Source organism: Haemaphysalis longicornis, unplaced genomic scaffold, assembly GCF_048455015.1.
Source record: "Haemaphysalis longicornis isolate Haplotype H1 unplaced genomic scaffold, Haemaphysalis longicornis Haplotype H1 scaffold_1, whole genome shotgun sequence".
Taxonomy (NCBI): domain Eukaryota; kingdom Metazoa; phylum Arthropoda; class Arachnida; order Ixodida; family Ixodidae; genus Haemaphysalis; species Haemaphysalis longicornis.
In genome coordinates, this window is record NW_027526203.1 from 22,493,907 (window position 1) to 22,510,799 (window position 16,893).

General features: G+C 48.3%; 1 pseudogene; it reads left to right on the top strand.

The window, feature by feature from the left end:
• The first annotated feature begins 561 nt into the window (after positions 1–561).
• On the top strand, positions 562–16,201 carry LOC144158219 (uncharacterized; annotated as a pseudogene).
• The last annotated feature ends 692 nt before the right edge of the window (positions 16,202–16,893 follow it).

Genomic DNA, 16,893 nt, shown 5'->3' on the forward strand with positions numbered 1-16,893 from the left:
AGATCTATGGGATAAGTCTATTCTCTGCAGTGGGCGTATACAGATTGATGATGATGATGAAGGGCGTTAGGAAAGCATTTAAAAGTAAAAAATTGTAAGCTACCCCTGCCGCTGAAATGTAAAATGGCTGCTGCACAAACCATGTAAGCATCTATTGAGAATTTACGAGGAAAATGTTTGTGTCTTGCTAGACTCAGTTAAGGAGAACCTACCTCAGCTGAACTAGCTCTAAAAACAAGCTTGATAAGAGCAACGCTTAGGGATAAGAAATAAGTTCATTAATTTGCGGACAAAGTCGCCTAAAAGACATCCTGCACACGGCAAGCCCCATGATGAGGAGGGAAGCCAACAGAGGTGCCAGCCCAGTGAGAGTAAGACTACCGTCTGACTGTGTGAGAACTACAGGCCATGACAGAAAACACGGAAAACTGAAAGTCTGCGTTGGGGCTGCGTTAGCCCGGCAGTGGGTATCAATATCACCGTACATGATGATGTATCCCGTTAGAAACACCAAAATCAATTAAACCGTGTAATGCAATTACCCCCAGGTGCAAGGCTACCATGGCCGCCATCGTCTATGACTCCGCCGTGTGGTTCCCAGCTTCAGTGCCGTGGACAACTCCTGCTGGTCAGAGTTCCTCGTCGTCCGAAGAAGTGGGCTCGTGTGAGGGAGGCATCTGCCCTGTGGGCCTAGCTTCATGCCAGCTTTTAGAGGACTGGGTTTGCTCGACCTTCTGGTGAACAATTTGAATTGGTGGAGCCACGAAACTTCATCGTTAGTGCATTTACTGTCTTGCGTAATAATGATGCCAACATCCGATCATCGAACTGCTTGTGTGCTGCGTGTCTGTAGTCTGGAGCATACGCTGAGTATGAGGGGCGTTCATTGAGACGCGTCATGAAGAGGGGAGAGAGGGCCGGCACTTACGGCTGCTCGTGGCTCCCCCTGCCTGGTCTAGCTTAGCGCGAGCAACTGCATAGCAGCAGCGTGAAATCCTTAGCCGGAATCGACATCGCACCGCCTCATTACCACACCCAATGCCACGCACGAGGGGTGTCACCGAGCGCTCATTTCTTGAAGGCATAATTGAAGGCATCCTGAAGGCATCTTGAAGGCAAAATTGGAACATCTCACAAGGCTAAAAAACATAGGACTGGGGAGGTCGAAGTAAACGAAAAGCAGCAGGCCGCAGAGATTTGTGTTTTCGCTGACCGATGGTCCCAGATAATATATAACTATGCCTACTACTTTTATATATTGTACTTAACTTATCGCTCCTGGCTCGTCCAGTACAGCCCCATTGTAGCAGCATAGTGATTTAAAGAAGACAGAAGCAAAGAAATTAGCCGAAAGGTTCATCTGCCCCGTACCAACCAGTTAGGCGAAAACAGCCCTCCTAATTTTGCGTGGGACGGAAGGCAAATGAACGCACTGTTATATTCAGAGATGGCAAAATTACTTCGAAAATTCGAAAAAGTAATTAATTTACATTACTCATTACTTCCCAGAATTTTGTAAAATATAATAAGATTACATTAGCCATGACAATACACTACTATTACTTTAAAAAGTAATAGAATTACTTTGAAATAACTATAACAAAAATTTGTTCCCTCATACACTAACAACTCATATGCACTTTATTTACACTCATATATATACACTGCAATGTCAAAAATATTTGTTTATAGACCAAATTATGTACAGGTAATTTACAGCGTTATACATTGATATGTAGATATCTTTATACATCTCAGAAGGAGCTGCGATTCAAAGCGGGCATCTGAAAGGTGTCCCCGTTTGTACGACAGAGTGTCCTTTACCGTGCTAAAAAGGCGCTCCGCTGTCGCGGATGATGGAAGGGTTCTGTTGAACATAATGAAGAACTTAAGAGGATAGTGTTGAACATAACGAAGCATACACTCATTCGAGGGTTCAATAACGCCAAAAAGAGCCCAGATACTTCGGTGCGCTGCAAGAAACTTGTGTTCGTCACTTACGCAATGGTCCAGCTTCTCAGGACCGCGCGAGTTCAAAACATTCCAAGAAACTCGGACAATGCTTTGCAGCGACGAAAGACAAACGGTTCGCGCGCTTCCGTGCTTATCCCCGCTTAAAGAAAAGACGCGCCTTCGTAACAGCGGGCTTACACCAGTGACCAGCGTAACGAAGCCTTGAACACAATCTGCACGTTTTAAACGCGGAGCATTTCTTAGGCTCGCCTGGTCCTCCGTCGTTGATGGCGGCGCCATCCACACTCACACTGCGCATGCGCAACTCTCCTCCTTACACCCACAGCTCCGCGATACTACACTATAAAAAAGAAATAGTTAGCGGCGCCCGGTTTCGATCCCACGACTCTCCGGCCGCAACGGGAGGTACGTGGTGCTCTTCCCACTACGCTACAAATCCGGGACAGGAGCAAGTGCTACGAACGCGCCTTATGTCCTTGGCTCATTCAAACTACGTCAAGAAGCTACTGATACAACGAAGGCACGCGAAGCTGAACGTCAACGAAAACGACGAAGTGAAACCTTTAGAGGGGGATGCTGAATTTCCCGTGGGAAAGCTGTGGCGGGAAGCGCCATGCGCCTTGCAGTTCAACCAGCCCCGTCCGCAGCGCCTCTGATGCTGATTGTGGCAGTATGCCCCTAGGGATTGGCCAACCAAAGAATCTATCACGAGATAGGTTCGCGTTCAACCACCGTCGTCATCTTCCCGTAGGGGAACCGCCGAAGAAGAAGAAGAACGAGAAGACAAAGCTGCGAAGAGGAGGGCGTGTACATTGCTCTTAGCCGGTGCACCAATGTCAACAACCTTTACCTCACCAAAGCTGACGGAGACTACCGATTCTACCACAGAGACAACATCGACAAGAACATGATGAACGAGTTTCGGCGCCTCGAGAACCACCGCCTACTCACCGTAACACAACAGCACTTGCATGCCTTTGCCACCGGTGTGGACCCGGACGCGGAATTTCCTCTGGCGCTAGTAAAAACCAGATCACTCAACATAAATGGAACCACACGAAACCGCCACGATGCTTCGCATCCTCATCAGGGTTCCCCACGGGAAGATGGTGTAATTTTTTTGTTTAACCCGACTGACTGTCACCACGGCATTCCCGCAACGCATGCAAAGGGAACGAAGACGCACGAGAAAGCAGGCAGAGCTCTCATCGAAGCGTTGTTTCCTTCGCGATCGTAGTGTTCCAATACCCAGACACTCTCTGGGCATTGGAACTTTACTTGGTCACCTTTTTATGCCGTAAGAGAAGCGGACTGGCTATACATAGTCAAAAGTAATTAGGAAAGTAATGAGTAGTTTTCATGAAATTACTGGCCTGAAGTAATTTGTTACATTACGAAATTGATTGATGATTGACTGATTGTAGGGTTTAACGCACCGACGCAACGCAGGCGATGAGGCGCGCCGTAGTGGAGGGCTCCGGATTAATTTTGACCACCTGGGGATCTTTATCGTGCGCCGAAATCTCGTACACGGGCGTATTTGCTTTTCGCCTCCATCAGAAAAGCGGCCGCCGCGGCCGGGAAATGAACCCGCGACCTTGTGCTCAGCAGCGCGATACATTACGAAATTACCAACACTCAAACGTAATTAATTACATTACTCATTACAGGAAACGTAATTTAATTACTGCAATTTACTAATGCAATTTCATTACTGTCAAGTCTGGTTTTATTGACAAGCTCAACCAACGGGGAATGGGCCAGTTCTGAATTACCGCTCTCACTTTTTATGGCTAGCAATGTTCATGACGCTTGCAACTTCCGTTGTACATGGTCTCGAATGCACTGGGAACACCGTGTCATTGGTTTCCAGTATTCTTCAACTGCAACTTGTTTCACATAGAGATAACTTCAATATTCGCACGCGGCCGCGAATCACCGTATCCAGTGCGTAGTGATGACCTAAACACAAAAGGAAGGTAATAAACACTCAGCTGGACACTTAGGTAGGGGACAGTACGAGCGCTGTACCACTCGCCATGATTCAGGTAACCCACGTGGCTTTCAAAGCCTCGGCACGTAGGCGTGTGGTTCCAGCTGAAGCATCCGAGATGCCACTGTAAATGAATAAAAAGCTGACGTTCCCATACATTGGTTTCTGATGAACAAGGACAAAATGGGAGGTCCAAAGGTAGGTAATTATTATTTGCTCCACAAGTGTCAATAGAGTGCGTTCGTGAAGTAGCGGAAACAAATTCCAATTAGGCTAGCTTACAGAAAGAAACACAGCAGGCTTCTAAAATTGTTGTTACTCCATTGGCACGTGAACGTTATGCGAAGCTATGTTATTATAAGGTACCGTCGGCACATTAGGTTTAACTAATTTTTTACTCAAGAAAAATTTGCCGGTTTCAGGTTCAGAACCTGGCTTGTGTACGTCAGCTTTTGGGTTTCTTGGAACTTTATAATGCATGAGATTGATTCAACAATTAGTCAATAGCTCCCACCGCATAAAAATGGGATAACGGCTGAAAATATATAAAAATAATTATAATCAATGTTAAGAGGACGATTTTCGGACACAGAAAATGTGTACTTCACGTATAACAAGCACACAAAGCGTAGAAAGGGGCGGTGACTGACATGTAATAATTGAAACTTGTGAACCCCACCTTGCCCACCATGTTACTTTTGTAGCCGAGTTTTCCAAGGTGTTGAAGAAGCAAGGTGATGGAGAGCGGAATACCCTTCCTGGAAACTGGAAAGAGCAGGGTGTCCTGAATGCCTGTAAAGGCAAATTGGGGACGATTGTTGTATCATTCAAACGAGCAGGCAGCCAGCAAGGGAGCCGATTCATATTCGCACAGTGCATTCGTCGATGATGATTCACTAAATACAAGTGCTTTGCAGGAGCAAAAAACATTTCACCGCGGCATTTCGGGTGAATGGGTAATGTTTTACGCAGAAACTTACTCGATTTTAGGAATTTCCCCTAAGTGTGATCAATCAATGCTTTGCGGGAGAAGCAAAGCTGAAGCGTGCGTACTCTTTTTTTTAATACCAATGCTCGAAACAACCGGCATTCATGTAAATATTTCCTGGAACTGCATCATCTATGGCGTAATTGTGTAATTGTGCTGTTATATTTACTAGCACACTACAAATGCACACCTTAGATGATAAGCTACGCAGAAAGCCTTCAACAATAAATATTGTCAGGTTCGGGATAATAATAATAAGAGAATGGAAACCTTTCGACGAGACTAATTTCTATTGCTCCAAACCACTGAAAACACACACAACAGAAAGGGATACACAGATGAAAAAAAATGAGCGTGGCTAGCTCTCGTCAAAATGTCAGAGTTCAAAAAAGGAGAGAGAGTACGTGCTTGTCACCGTCAATGGTCCGCCGCACCCCATTCTCCGGGAGCACAGTCATGCCGTGACATCTCGTTGCTGATGATTGGGCAGCGCACTCCGAGCTCCCATCGCTGAAGAGCCGACGCAGCTCTCTTGGAACGTCGCTGCCTTATGCCGATGTCCGACGTCACTAACTGCTTGCAGAAGAGGGCGTCAGGCGTTCCGTTGTGAAGGACCTCTTGGACGTGGCCCGGGTCAGGGAACCCGGCTCCCATCATTCCGGTCTCTCTTCGCCATCTTCTCTCCGTTCTCCCTCGCTTGGTGTTCTTCTCGGGATCTCTTCTGACCCCAGCCGCTGTCGCTGGCAGCTTTTGATTGGCCGGTGAGTGGGGTGGTGAATGACCCCGCAGGTGGCAGGTGATAATGATGCTCTAGAGTTTTGAAACGTATCCACAAAGCGGGGTTTATCGATTTCGTCTTTCTCATCACATCATGATAATATTCGGTAGAACCATCCTGAGAGTGTTACTACGATAAACCACGGCATGTCCTTACAGCTCCAGTCATCCCCTCTACACGCTTGCAAACAGCTAAGAAGAACAGTACGTTCTCCGTAGAGGTGTTGGGATGAGCGTCAGATTGACGCCGCTGAAGTCAATCCACTTCAATTAAAAATCATTCCAGCTACTTCAAACAGATAACCTCCGTATTGTCTAGCAAGGTTAAGACCAAGAAGATACCACCCTTTCTTGTAAGCCAGAAATTCACTATTTTAAAGCCACTTCATGATGACAGATATGCTTGAAGCCCCCAAAAGCATATTTTACCTCCTCCACAGCCTCGCCACAGGACCATAGAAAACTAAGCAATATCCACACTACCTCCCGAACCACTAGACAGATCGAGGAAATAATCCGGGGTGAGTGGATTGACACAGCACACCACTCTCGCCGGCGACGTACTCCTCCACCCTCTCCGCCTAAACCTCCTAATAGCCGCCGTCAATAGCGCTCGGCCACCGCCCGCCAATATGTCAATACAGGTACCAATCATCTTTACCTGCGAAAGACTTACATGCGGGCATCTGTGATCGAAACGGGCTCCAGCTGTTTCATAAGACAATTGCTTTCACCTCGTGAATCACTGGGGATTTCGAGAGCCCCCGCACTATCACCTTTCCTGCTCTTCGTTGGCGTGAAGAAGAACGTGGTACAGTAAAATCTCGATACAACAACGAAATTCAAGGGACCGATAAAAATAGTTCGTTATTTTGAAAATTCGTTGTAGTGAAAAAAATAAAAAATGCGTGGTAAAAATTGTGAACGTAACAAAAGCGTCCACCTACCTTTACTGGGAACACGTGCACAATCGCGTTAGCCTCTAACGCGGGTCTAGATGCATGTTTATTTGAAGAAATCGGTGATCTTTGCCGGACGTGTGCCACTCAACTGCGGCAAGACAAACGATTCGAAGCTGTCCACGTTCTTGTGCACTGCCTCGGTGGCGTTGGTGCACCCGCTAAGAAAAGCGCGTATTTTTGCTACGCACTGCAAAACATCAACGTTCCACACGGCTTCTTCGCCTTGGATTGCGGGCCCTGTCTCAGCGTCGTCGTCGTCGCTCTCGGCGTCCTCGTCACTGGTTCCGTCATCGCGATGAACGGTGTTGACGATGTCTTCAGTCGTCAGTTCTGCAGACGTGTATGCTTCATCGTCGCACTACAAGTAATCTTCATAGCTTACTGCAGCTTCCACGGCGAGCTTCTCTGCGACTTCATCCCATGCATCGCGTCCTTCACTGTCTGGCGCAATGTGGTCGTCTTCAGGAAGCTTCTCAAGTAGGCCAGCCTTCCTCCAGCAGCTCCCTATGTGTGTCGCTGTCACGCTCCACCAGGCCCCGGTAATCATTCCCGCGGCCTGTCACACATTCATTGTGGTAGCGACCTCGTTCGTTCGTCGTTCACACCAACACGAGCAATTTCGCACACTCGAAATTCGTTATTTTGAAGTGTTGTTTGATATGACGATGAAAAAATTTGATACGTTATTTTGAAATAATCGGTGTTCTAAAATTCGTAGTACTGAACTTTTTTACATAGAAATTAATGGGGATTTGGTAGGGGATTTCCAAATTGTTCGTTAATCTGAAAACATCGTTAATCTGAGGTTCGCAATAACGGGATTTGACTGTAGTCGTCAGCGCACCTCCTGCCGCCATGCGAGTGCTAAAGAGCTTTTAGAAGATTGTAGTTTCGGGCAACATGTGAGAGTCCTCACCGCTCCGTAATCGCTGCAGGAAACTCTGGCCGTGGCATCGTACACAATATCGGACTAGAACACCTTTAAGTGGACGCCAAATTACTGATTACCACTGCTGGCTACGAGCCGCTCCGACCTCGTCCCCTCAGTTGAAAGCTTTCGTCATTACATTTCGAGGCAAATGAACACCATATTTCCTAAACGTGAATCAAGCCCTCCTCTGATGCTGCCTCTGCCGCACCATGATCGCCTTTTGCTCCCTTTTTCATACAATGGTGAAATGGCTGGGCCTTCGCCCTTCCCTCCCCCACGCCTCTGTGCAAAATGTGAGGTTTGTTTCATCTACAGTCAACATAACTGCGCGCTACGATGTGATGTACAAATACACCCCGGAGGAGTCATTCCATCGAACACCCTCTCAGTCTCACATGGCTCGTCACGCAACCGGGGCATCGTCGTTCAAAAGCAAGCTGCCATCCGGGACGTGCGACACAACACAATTGGTCAACCAGGAGGTAACGCCTTATGCGACAGGCGCGCCATGTAGAGCTCACGCCACAGTACAGGTGAAGCAACTCAGGAAACCACAACCGAGATGCTGCCCTTCTAGCGATTGACAGCTGCGCCAAAGAACCCCATTAGAAAGACATTCACAAACACGCTGCAAATGACGGTGCCCATGGGATTTCAACCATTACCATAACCAAAGCGCCCTCACCCTTCCAGCGAATGGCGCAGCTTGCTGTTGGTTGCTGCTGCAGCCAGTAGCAGAAATAAGAGCGACGGCAGCAAGCAATAAGACCACTGCGTATTCCTCTTACTGCTTCTTCCAGGTGCGACCTCGTCGTTGTCACACAAACACACATGGCCAAACCAGACCGGAAACACAACTGGGTCACACTGAAGTCATTTTTGCCCAGGTAAAAATAGCTTTGGTGATTTAAAAAAATCTCGCCCCAATCCACCCCGCGAAGGTGGTTGGAAAGCAAAGCTGTAAACGGCACCCATAACGATTACTCATGCGACGTCACTTAAAATCACTCACATCGCTCAACAAATAGTAAAACCAGAGAGAAGTGAAATCCACTTAACCACACCATTTATTACTTCAAAGAGATATTCTTGGTAATGTTAAATCAATGCATGATGCATTAACGGTGTTTGGTTGAGTTGTGTTGGGGTAGCAAGAGTGAAAATTTTTTTTTTTTATAAAATCAAAGTAAGCTCCAACCCGGAGTTAGACGATCTGACTTCTCCGTCTCTGCGCCGCGGACGGAGGCGACGAGACTTGCGGCTGAGAAGGAGGAGGAAGAAATACTTCTGTTAAGATTTCTGAACGGCCCAGAGTGCAGACTTGGGAAGTGATTCCTTCTTCTGTGGGGCCCATATGCAGTCCGTGCGGCCTGTGTTCTGTCCACCCGCTGAAGCTGGGTTGGTAGAGAGGGCCTGGACAGAAGCATCTCCCATTGCTCTTGTTGGGTAGTTGACGGAAAGAGAAGAGGGTGCTCAGGGCTTAAGTCGCACACCCCGATTACGGGGCGGAGTATTCCTACTTGTGAGAAAAATTTACATTCAGCGTCATAGCGATTCGGATTCATTACGTGAAGACGCGTAGGCTGTGGGAAGGAGCCCGGATTGTATGAGCCGTAGGGTAGTTTGTTGTTCTCTGGAAAGGTCAGGGTAAGGCGAAGGTATGGTCTGTCTCAGAAGCGATAATGCTGGATTATCTCTCTGGACGTGACAAGCGGGTGACTGTCCTCGTGCCCCTCCATAGCACGGGAGGTAAAAGCGCAGGCTTGTTGGGTGGGCGTGTTTGTTGCCCTACATTGAAGAGTGAGGTGGTGTCCAGATGAGCTAAATGGAACCGTTTGGGGAGTGGTTTTTAGCACGCAGAGTGCAGGTCAGGACACCCAACCCGACTGGTAATTCCAGTAGGCTTGCTGGGAATCGGTGACTACCCTCCGATCCCCTGGTTGAGTGAGAGCCAAGGTGGTGGCTGCCTCTTCTGCTGCCGTCATTTGTTGGGTCCTAAGCGAGGTACACGCAAGGAGGTTGGTTCTGGAGGTAGCCACGATGATGGTGTGTTGCTGCCCTCGATGGTAGGAGAAGTCTGTGTAGATAACTGCACGAGCCCCCCCGAGGGTGGTGTTTAGCGCTTGAGCCCGTGCTTTTCGTTGACCCTCGTCATGTAAGGGGTTCATATTTCTAAGCAAAGGGCGCATCTTTAGTTTTAGTCGCCAAGAGTCTGGGAGTACGTCAAGAAGAGTGACATTCTGGGCTGCCCAGCCAATCTGGTGAAGCATGCGGTTACCCACCGCAGTTCTGAGTCGGACCTTCTGGTTAGAAAGATGGCCTTCTATCACCTCTTCCACCGTGTTGTGGAGCCCGTGCTAAGCAGCCTCAGTGTGGACGCACTCATGAGAAGACCAATGGCCTGGTCAACCGCCTTTCTAATCATTATATAAAGCATCTCTATTATTTCCTCGACGAGAAGAAGATAGGGGTTTGTCGTAAGTAACTCTCGAGAGGAAAAAAGCTTCAATTAATATAAAGGTACCGGATTCTTTTAGGCCTCGCTTCTTGGTGGCAACTCGCCTGATCACGTGTATGATTAGATTAATTTGTTTTAGGCGCTGCACGAAGACGTCACTCTTGGTGTTGGCCTGGAATAGTAGGACCAGGATCTTGGTGCTGGGGTTTGGAGTGATGGCCTGGTCATCAAGGAGTATTTGAATGTATTCCTTGATTTGGCGTGAGGGCGGACGACAAGGATCTGTGATTTTTGACGTGAACACTGGAGGCCACAGGCTTTAGCACATTGGCGTACTAGAAGTGAGATGCCATGCATTGGTGTGAGCTTCCTTTAATTTTTGTAACTCTTAGCACATGAGCAAGGTGCACACAGGGCCCCTAGACGGGCGTGAGTGGTCGGGTGACGCTTTCACAAGGCATTCAGTGAGAAGGCAGGGGGTAAACCCGTAGATGTGCTTGGTGAGAACACCATTTGTCTTCCCTTGTTCGCGTGGGCTCGTAGCTGAATCGCTAAGACAACGGGCTCTCGCTTTGTGAGTCTATTAGTTCCAGGTTCGATTCCCGGCGGTGCCAGTAAATTCTTTTATTTGTTCACTGGAGTTTTCTGGTGACACCAACGGTCGCGAAAGAACCCTTGGGGGGTAAAGGTAGAAAGCTTTGCTTTAAAAAGCTTTGCTTTAAAACGTGAGATAATTTTTCCACGAATTCCTACCGGCCTCCTGCGCTGCAGTTTGGCGGACATGCAGCGCCCTCTCGTGCCCTGCCGCCGTAGGTAGCTCAAAGAGCAGACGCTCCATATATGCTCGCATTGTATACTAAACAGCCGGTAGAAATAATTTATTTATATGTTATGGTGTTTGGCGTGCTTTAGTGGTATCACAATGGTTAAAATATCACGACAATTGGTTTTAGTGGTGAAACAAAGCCCAAAAGTTCTGGATTTGTTTTTTTCTGCCGTAAACAGCAGAGCGAGCTCCCCAGCACGCCGTTTTCGCGCGGTTAGGTGGTGATATGTAAATTCGCTCGCTGCTTTCAAAACGCTCCTTCTTCCATGGAACCTTGCTGTCATCCCTCCGGATACTTAAAAACTGGTGCTTCGGCGACGCACGATGCAACGAGCAGAACGTAACAATACAGAAGTGGCATACCCTATAGGGACCAGGCAGCGGTGCGGGTGCGCCACCACTCGGATCTCCCCTCGTCAGTAAAATGAGCCGGAGCTACGCAGCATTCCGTTGTTTTTGGCGTGTTTCCTTAGGGGCTTTGAATACTTAGCGGGTTTTGTGAGCGGATTTCTGCGGTAAAACGAAGTCTAGAGAGATGTGTTGGGTTTTTAGATGCAGTAACCGCTACACAAGCTTGTCGGACGCTTCTAAGTTTGGGTATGGGCTACAGTTACATGAGCGCTTTTTGAAGCACTCTACACTTGGCTCCAACCAATATGAGAACGAATAAAACTGTTAGTACTAGTATTCATTTCTTCTTAGATGCACTAACGGCTATACGTAAACTTGTTGGACGCTTCTAATTTGGATATGGGTTGCATTGACATGAGCGTTTTTTTCAGCACTGTACCCCTGACTCCACCCGATCTGAGTGAGAGTAAAACTATTAGTATCAGTGTTCATTTCTACCACTTCAAATTATCTTAACAGGTTTCAATAACTACGGCTTCCACGCCAGCCTTAACGGTGAGATAGCTCGGTACGTGTGCTTTGAAGAGAAAGTCACTTGCGTACGAGTTCGATTACCGTGTGGCCGTGGAAACGCCGTGGCAGTTTACAGTTTCTGTAACCGTCAGCTTTGTGCCTTCTGTTTCCAGGAGTGACAGCGTGGGAGCCTGAGAGCTGAAGCAGATGTCCCGCGTTTGTAGTGGTCATGTTATCGAGAGCCAGAGTAATTCAATTACCCAACGGCCCAAGCTACAAGCCCCTCCGCTCCCCATTTTACCACCTGCGTGGGACAAAGACCGGCACCGATAGTTAGAAATGTCGCTGAGTGTTAACGTCAGCCTGTGTTTTTTAATGCTTAACCATTCTTTGCCGAGTACCTAAAAAATCCTGTAATGCCTTGCGAAGAAACCAAAAACGAGCGACTAGTTTTCTGAAATACAGGCGCATCAGCCCGAGTCCTCCAGCACAGACGCCTTTCCCACACGCTGCAAGCAGTTTGGATTTAGGGAGGCGTGCATGGACGCGCTAAATTAAGCACACAAACCATCCAGCCCACCGTCTAGCGACGGCGATGGTTGAACACGAGGCTGTCATCGTGCGAAATAGAATGGGGAAGGGTCAAACTCGCAGGCGCTGCGACGAAAAGACCAAACTCGTGATAGTTAAATTCAAAGCTCAACTATCCAAAGTTCAAATCCGGAAGGCAACCTAGGAAACCCTCACGAGAAAGTTTTCGATAAACCATATTCGTCGTTAGACGACGGAGTGCATCATTCTTTAAGCGTAGGAGGCAGCTTGTTTTAAAACGCGACCTCAGCATTCAGTTGTGAAACTCAGGGCAGGTCTCTGGCACCCTCTCGTCTCTTGTTTTTTAGCTTCGCAGTAATTGTTCTCTAAAAAACCATTACCCGACTGTCCAGCAACCATTGCAAGTCTTATTGCAGGCATAAAACAATGCGTTTTCATGATGAGAAATTAGGTTCTACTGTCATGCGGTATTTATTCTGTAAACAATTGACGAACGTTCTAGCAAACGTATTTTTGAAAATTGAACACATTTCTACAGTAATTATTAGATTTACGTGGCATCGTTTATCAGTTTTGTTATGGGGTAAATCTTAGAAGGCACCCCCGAACATTTCTTTCACTCTTGCACGACGTCGTTTTGTCATCAACTGTTAAAGGCAGCGCCGCGGAATGCTTGGATCACCTGCACCCCGGCTTTGCACGAGAATTTAGCTGCAGTATATTCCTCGTTACAGCCAACTGCACGCACGCAAGGAAAATTTGCAAGAAGGAACGGTCTTGCACCTCCAGCTTTACTTCCCGCTTGACGCATTGCACGTCGTCTGCTTTTTGTAATTACTGAGTATGGACGTAAATCATACACATGCCATGCCTCGTAGAGGTCGCCTTTACTTCCACGTTTTACCGATCTTAAAAAGTCCTTGTGATTATCTACGCTTGCCAAGAAGCACCGCAGCAGAACGACAGAAAGCCTCGCACAACTGCGCTGCGCTGACCGCCACCTGCATTCCACTGAGTGCCGTTTACCACGGGTGGTGCTGTGCGCTGATTCGACGGTGGTGCCACACAACGGCTCCCCGGACCCTATACAAATCGCCGTAATCGTTGCGTTGGCATTGTTGGTCCCATTTAGAAGGGAACCTCAATCATATCGCGATACTGTGCACTCAGCTTGTTACTTACTGCGCTTTTTGCTGAGAGAATCGTCGTCAATGTTCAATTTTAGAAACACCGGAATGCCTGGCATGATGTCAAAACAGCCGAACGGGCCAAGTCTCTGTCTAGGTATTCGCTTCACCGGCATCAGCTTTTTGAGTGTGCACGAGCTGTATACTAACCTGTCCCCTTATAAAGCAGCACTCAGAACCACCCGGTCGGGTAAGCCGTTGACGGGGCAACAAATCATTAGAGGCATGTCCAGTACAGCGTGTTCTTGGGCTAGTTGGTACTGCAGCTCAAGGGTAGAAACACTGCGCCTAAAAGACAAGACAATAAGTAAAGGACGGAACAGGCGCAGTCCCATTTCTTCCTTGCAAGGGAATCCGCAAGGGACGGAACGGCGCCTCTGCCATCCCTTCCTTATTGTCTTCTCTTTTACGCGCAGTTTTTCTACCCTTGAAATCAGATGCATGCGTTCGAAGGGTAAAATTCATGAGGATTAATGTGGACCACTGGGTCATGAGTCGTCAAACTAATTCTTTAGAGCGATGCATAGCAGCAGTAAATCACTGTTACATAGGGAATCAGTGGCTGGAAAAGCTAAAAAAATCTCCAGAATTTTAGGGAATTCTTATTGCGCTTGCCTTCAGTGTGAGTTCCTTACAGCCAAATGTTTTGGTTTTTATAACTCTTGTTCCACCAGTTATGTCAATTTACGTTATTATAACAACTACAGATGTTACTTGCGCCTAATCTGGCTTTTTTGTAAGTGCAGGGCGTTACACGGTTCGACATTTTCCACAATTTTTTTATATTATACTTATGTTTTAGTTTTTCAAAATTTCGTTCGTCCAATTATCTCCATATAGGCTATTAGAACTATTGCAGCGGGAACTTCTACGAAATCTGCATTTTTGAGTAAATGCAGAGCGTTACACAGTCCTGGTTGTGGGTATAGTCGGCACAGAATGCTCCGCATTAAAAAGTAAGCAAAGGTACTCTGTGCACGCTGTGGTGCCCCAATGATCAAACATATATCGAACTGTTGCGCGACATACGGAGTGAAAATATTGTGATAGCGCCTATGCTGCCGCGTACCGTGTGCCTGTGTTATCTGCTGCTTTCGCCCCGACGCGCCACGTGCAGTTTGTACGTGACGTCACTGGTCACATGTGTGTTTGTTATATATGTACGCTGCCTGTGTTATCTGCTGCTTTCGCCCCGACGTGCCACGTGCAGTTTGTACGTGACGTCACTGGTCACATGTGTGTTTGTTATATATGTAGGCTGGTGGCATGGAATAAAGGTTGTCAATATCTCGCCCGCATCGTCGGCGGCACTGTCTCTTTCCCGGTGCCTACTTCTAGGCCGCAACACGACATGGTGTCAGAAGATGGCGTCTTCTGATATTCAAGGGGCGTTGCACCAATCTTAAAGCGCCGCCATGTCAGAAGACAACGGAGTCAAGCCATTCCACGACATTTTCGCTGTTCCAGCTTGTAGGTATTTCTGCTTACCGAGGGGGGTTCAGGCAACAGCCTCGTCAAAACATTACAGCACAGAACACTGCGAAAGGAACAAGGGGCTTTAGTGCAGCAGTGGAAACGAAATATAAATGGCACAGAAGATACAATCAACAACGCACATCACTAAATCACTTCAAGGTCCGGATGCTTATGCACGACGGGACGGACGGCTGACCGCTTGCTGACGTGCGGGCGCCTTGGAAAGTCACTGGCGGCGGTCGCTTGTCTCTTCCGGCTCGCGGCACTACCGGCCGGCGACTCCCCCTGGCGACTCTCCCCGCTAAAACGCACCGCTGCGCTTATCTAGCGTGCACATAACATGCCACGCCCCCCTCCATCGCACCATGTTTCCGCAGTGTGTTCACAGATGGAAGGAGAGGTGGCGCGCGGTAATTCGAATGCAGCGACGCGACGGCTGAGAGGGGAGCATCCCTACAAGCTCCGCCAACGTTTGACTTCAACCGGACATCCGAATGGCCTTCTTGGATCCAGCTCTTCGATGACTACCGCTTTGCCTCGGGCTTAAACGAGCGAAGTGAAGAAGCACAAGTCCGGACTCTGCTTTATACGATGGGAAGGTAAGCCAGAGAAATCTTCTCAACTTTCGCTTTATCTGAAGAGCAACAGAAGCAGTATGAAGTCGTGAAAAAGAAGTTCGGCAACCACTTCGTGTCCGCACGGAACCTAGTTCATGAGAGCTCATATTTTCACCTACGCATTCAGCAGCCTGGCGAATCAGTCGACCAATTCATCACTGAGTTCCACACGCTGGCGGACCGGTGCGACTACCAGGAAAAGGAACGCATGATCCGTGACAGGTTTGTCGTCGGCCTCAGTGATGCGAAGCTCTCCGAGTCGCTACAAATGGATGCAAATTTGATACTCGCCAGTGTTTTGGCAAAGCTCGCTTGAAGGGGACCGTCCAACGACAGCAGCAGAAGCTGCGAGAAATCAGCGACGAACCTTCGGCAGCGGCTGCCAGAAACCTGGACGCGGTAAGCAACCAAGGGCAGCCCCGGAAAAACTCTTCAGGACAGCGTTCCGGCAGCTCGTAAAGGAATAGTGCACCTGGCATAAAAGGTCAGCGCACTAGAGAACAGTCCTACCGACCACGCACCCCCGGTCCATGCCCCAACTGCGGTCAAGGAGCGCACCCCAGGACCTCCTGCCCGGCAAAAGTTGCGAAATGTAACTACTGTGGTTGTTCCGAACATTTTGCAGTGGTGTGTCGGAAAAAGGCTGCAGGCGACCGAAAGAAGGTACAACTTTCTTCTCTCCATATGGACAAGGGGGCGCATTTTGTTGTCGCGGTGCACAGGGACCACTCTCATTCTTAGTATGCTCAGGTCGTCATAAACGGCACTCCGGTGTTCGCTAAACTAGACTCGGCTGCAGAAGTTTCCGCGGTACCCTCAACGTTTTATGCATTGCCTACCAGGTTAGCAAGTGCGACAAAACCTTAACAGGACCCGCGAATGAGCCACTCGATGTTCTCGGAAAGTTTGTTGCCAATATCCAGTGGAAACAACGCACGGTCCGACAAACTGTGTACGTTGTCTCACCCTGTTTACGTTGGCTCCATACTTTTGGGTTTCCAAGCGCTCGAAGCTCTCGAGCTTATTAAGCTCGCTGACTCGATCAGTTGCGCGTCAGCCATCGAGGCTTCCTACCCGCAGCTATTAAGTTCCTTGCGAGCTATGAAAGGAGAATACAATATGCGACTGAAGCCGAACGCGATTCCCTTTGCAATTCAGGTTGCACGTCGCGTTGCCTTGCCCTTGCGGGACCGAGTTAAGCAGGAGCTGGAGCGTATGGAGCGGGATGATGTAATCCGCAAAGTAGACGAACCTACAGAACGGTGCGTGGGTATTGTACCAGTACTTA